General features: G+C 28.9%; 1 long non-coding RNA gene across 1 annotated transcript; it reads left to right on the forward strand.

The window, feature by feature from the left end:
* The first annotated feature begins 2,251 nt into the window (after positions 1-2,251).
* Positions 2,252-4,199, forward strand: LOC121232117 (uncharacterized). The gene is made up of 2 exons (XR_005930342.1): positions 2,252-2,368; positions 3,798-4,199. It is a non-coding gene; the product is annotated as an uncharacterized lncRNA (long non-coding RNA).
* Positions 4,200-4,730: the final 531 nt, after the last annotated feature.

Consider the following 4,730-nt stretch of genomic DNA (forward strand, 5'->3'; position numbering starts at 1 on the left):
TAAAATTATACTATCTATTAAATGCTATTCATACAATTAAACTTAAATTTTAATTGTTATATAATTCTAATAATAATTGAATTATGCTTAAGAGTTGTATTAAAGTAATAATATAAAAAGCTGAAATGCTTACAATTCTGCCTATACAGTGTTTGTTAATAATATCCCAATCAAAATCCATTGGAGATGGCTGAAACATACCTGCTCAAAGTAGGGAGATATCGTTGATGTTTTTTATTCCCAACAAAGGAAGCAAAAGAGGGCGTAAGTTTGGATTTGTGAGATTTGGATTGTTAAATGAAGCGCATCGAGCTGTTAAGAGAATGAATGGGAGACGTTTATTTGGTAATCGATTGGGAGTCAACCTAACTAGATATGGTGGAACAACGTCGTACTGGAGAAAGATTACGGAGGATCGCAGTTCACCTACTGAACAGAGAATTGTTAATGCTGCTGCAGCTCAGAATATTAAAAAATGTTACAGGGAGGTGCTCCTTTCCATGAATAAGACGATCTGGAGTCAAGAGGGAGATTTACAAGTGGAGATGACAGGTACGGAAATTTTTCATGACGAGATCAAATTCGACGCCATCATTGAGGCGTAAGTCTTGTGAGTTGCATGTAAATGAGAACACACTCTTAACACTACAGACAAGTGTTGTTGGCAAAGCGAGAGGTGTATTTGGGGAGCGAATGGCTTCAAGGAAACTTTCAACAGCTTGGATATTTTGATGTTAATGTTAAGAAAATGGAAGGGGGTTTCTTCTTGATCGAGTTTGAAAATAAAGAGTTGCTCACTTCATTCGAATACAAAAATTGGAGTTGGCTGAATGATTGGTTGTTTTGATTCACAGATAGAATGGCATGGGTATAGTGCTATGGAGTCGGAGTATTGAGACATTTAAATCTATTGCAGAGTTATGGGGATCTCTCATTCAACTTGATGGCAACTGGCAAGACGACGAAAGCTATAGATTTAAACAGAAGTATGATGCTGATACGCACGGAACAATCTGAAAAAGATTAATAAAGTTATCTCGGTGTCTTTTCCTGGAAAAAGCAGAAATTAAGTATTTTCCGAGTGCAGGCAACACTTAAATAATCTGAGTTTTTCAGAAAATGATAGGTTGATGGAGACACACCTAAACTCTAGCTATACGGGCGAAACTTTTCCCATGGGTTGGGATAAAGAAAATGATGAAGATGAATGGTCTAGCTTCATGGGAGAAGATGATGAAATAATGAGATTGGTTATTGTTAATGGGAATGGAAATAAAAAAAGGTTGGAAGAAGGGCTACCTAGCTCATGCCAGGAGCAATGTAGTGACATTGATTTAAGAGAAGTAGATGTGAAGTTGACGACAATAGAGATAGCTTAGGTGAATATGTCCCAAGGCATGATAATATTGTGATAGGGTGAGTGTCAAAACAATGATTGCAAAGTAAGCAATGGAAAGTGGAAAATATTAATATTAGCTTTATTCGGTTAGAATTATAATAGTCAGGTTCGCATCCGTTCAATATAAAATTTTAAGTATCTTTTATCTATGGGTTTATCCGGTTTAAAAAATTGAGTTTAAAATATGTTTAAAATTTTGTTTAAATTTTATTCAGATGAAAAAAATGTTAAAATTCAAGTTCGTATTAATTTCTTTATATAAAAATGAATTTAAAAAATATAATACATCAAATACACTAAAAATATTAAAATAAAAAATATAATACATCAAATACACTAAAAATATTAAAATAATTATTTTCTAAAAAAGTAAAAATAATTTTTAAAAAAAAACTTTTTGTACTTAAATAACACTTAGATTGTTACAACTTAACAAGGAAATGCCTTTAAAATAATAATAAAATTATTAATAAAATAAGAGTTATCCAATATCTAAATAATAACAACAAAATAGTAGTAATATAATAGTAAAATGGCAAAAAATGGCAACAAAACAACATAAAAATAGCAGCAAAACAACAATGGAAAAAATTTAAGCAAATTCAGGGTAGACTTGGGCAAAAAAATATTACCTGAGGACTAGTCTGTTTAGAAAATGAACCTTTTTTTTTATTTCAAAACTAATTTTTCGAGCAAATATTTTTACCTAAATTCTCTTACATTTCGGACGGACCTTCGAGTTTGAACGAATAATTCAATTTATAATTAAGTCTAATTAGAATACGAGATTATTGGGTTATTGTTATGGAATGTTGTTGGAGGAGGAATAGTAATAATAACTCCTTAGGAGAAGAAGGGAGAATAAATATGTGAAATGGAAATTTAGTGATGAATTCCATGATTCTTCGAAAACAAAAAGAAATCAAAGATGGCGACTTAGAGCATGAAAGTGACACATTGAGATGCAAGGTTAGGAAGTCAATACCCATTCTACCAAAAGTTTAGAATTTTGTTTTCAAATTGATGATGCTTCCGGCTTGGTTTGTAATTTGGTGTTATTTTTTGTTTCATTTTGAGGTGTTATGATTTGAATTTTTTTTTTCTTATTCTTCGATTCTTTGAGCTTGTAAGTTATTAGGTCTATCTTTGTAACCTTTACAAAATTTTATTCTTAAATTAATAAATATATATAATAACACTATTCTTACATCAATAAGATTATACATTTTTTTTATCTCAAAATTTTTTAATAAGCTTATTTTAAAATTAGCAGAACTGTTTTTTAACTAATAAGTCTAAATTAAAATATAATTATTTTCAAAGTTAATTTAATAATATTATGAAAGATAAAGGTACTCTAGTTGGTTTATAAATTTTCTAAATTCGTGCTTATATATATTATAGATTAATTACAAAAATAGTTTTAACATTGTTAATTATTATTATATTTAAAATAAAATTATATTTATATATATAAATGATATATTTAATTAAAATAAATTAGATTTTTATTATTTTAATTTACCTAATTATATTCAATAATTTTATAGATTTATAATTTTATTGATTAATAATATATTATATTATTTTTTAAGTAGAATTTTTAAAAAATATGACCAAATTAATTAATTGTATGTTAATATAATATAATATTTAATTAATATTATTATCATCACATAATAATATTAATAAATTAATATTGTGAATTTAATAATATTATTAACAATAAAGAGTATTTTTTAATTTAAAATTCTTTTTAAATTCGTTTTTTATATAAATTATAAATTATAAATATAGATACACTATTATAGATTGAAGAAAGGTTAAATGTTATTTTTTAGGGAAAGTTTTCATGTTAGTTAAGTATTAATTTCAACTATTAGTTACACGTAAAATACACTTCCTTTTACTAAATTTTTAGGTTAAATAGGTAATATATGACAATTTTTTAATTCACGATCAATTTTTTTAAGGTTAGGGTTGATTATTAGTATTGGGATTTAGGGTTTTTATTGAGTTTAGAGTTTTAAGAGTGACCGTGAAAGTTTATAGGTAGTTTTGAAAGGTTGGGGATGCGATAATACGTTTCAGAACACATACATTTCATATGTCATGCTAGGATAATACCATTCCTGTAAAAATCCATCCTATGGAAGTCGGGTTCCGGGGTGACAGTGTTTGATACGGTCGCGGGTCAAAGTTTAAGTGAAGGTCCCAGTCGACAACCTTTATGCGGTCACGAGTTCGAGTGTAACTAGGGGGTAGTTCACGATCATTATACAGTCACAAGTTCAAACTTTTCGGATACCCGCAAATGATGCCTTGAGGTCATAATCATAGGGGAAAACGAAGGGCTTTCCAATGTAATCAACATAATTTTTTTTGTTGCTATTTCCAGGCAATCGATATCTTTAACATTTCATTCTTATCCGAAGGTTAACACCAAGGTTGACACAAGAGAACTTTCAGGTGGAGAGCGGATGTCCTGGCAAAGCAAAGGTCAAACTCGGGTTGGCGTGATAGCGGTTGTAGTTATTAATGGGTTATTTAATAACAATAATCGTTGTCGCCTCGAAAGGAGCATCACCTTTACTCCACTTGTAACATCCTCAAAAACCCCATTGGTCGTAAATAATATGAGATAAAATCTTAGTGAAATAAGGTATAAGATCAAAGAAAATGAAAGTTGCAATATATCAAAAGAATTGTAATATATCAAAAGAGAGTTAAATCAAGAAGCATGACATCATGTATTAATGAAGGGACTAAATCATAAATATGTGAAAAGTTTTTGGCTCAAGTGTAAAATTTAAATTTTAGGGGATCAAAGTGTAAAAATGAGAAATTTGAAGGACCAAAAGTGAAAATAATTCAATTTACTAAGATATGGAATTGGCATTAGGGACCAAATTGAATAGGTGAAGAATTGTGAGGGACTAAATCATAATTTTACCAAATTAAGTGATGATTCAAGGATGGAATTTTGAAAAATCGTAAAGGGTAAAATGATCAATTAGCAAGAGGGAGAGTTCTAGAATGTAATGATGATGTTGATGATATTTTGGTATTTTTTTTAATTAATTAGTTAAAAATTATTTTATTAATATTTTACTTATATGTTTATTATTATTTTATTTAGGAAATGGTAGTATAAAAAGAAAGGGAGGATGAAGGAAATTTATCATCCTTCCAACGTGAGTGAAAGGATGAGAAAAGAAATTTTCTTTTCTTTACAATTTAGTCATTTGCCATGAAAACCTACTGTCGAAACCATTTTTTAAATGGATGTTTGAAAAATGGTGATCGACTTTTGAAAAACGAAAACGGGAGT

This window comes from Gossypium hirsutum, chromosome A07, assembly GCF_007990345.1.
Source record: "Gossypium hirsutum isolate 1008001.06 chromosome A07, Gossypium_hirsutum_v2.1, whole genome shotgun sequence".
Classification (NCBI taxonomy): Eukaryota; Viridiplantae; Streptophyta; class Magnoliopsida; order Malvales; family Malvaceae; genus Gossypium; species Gossypium hirsutum.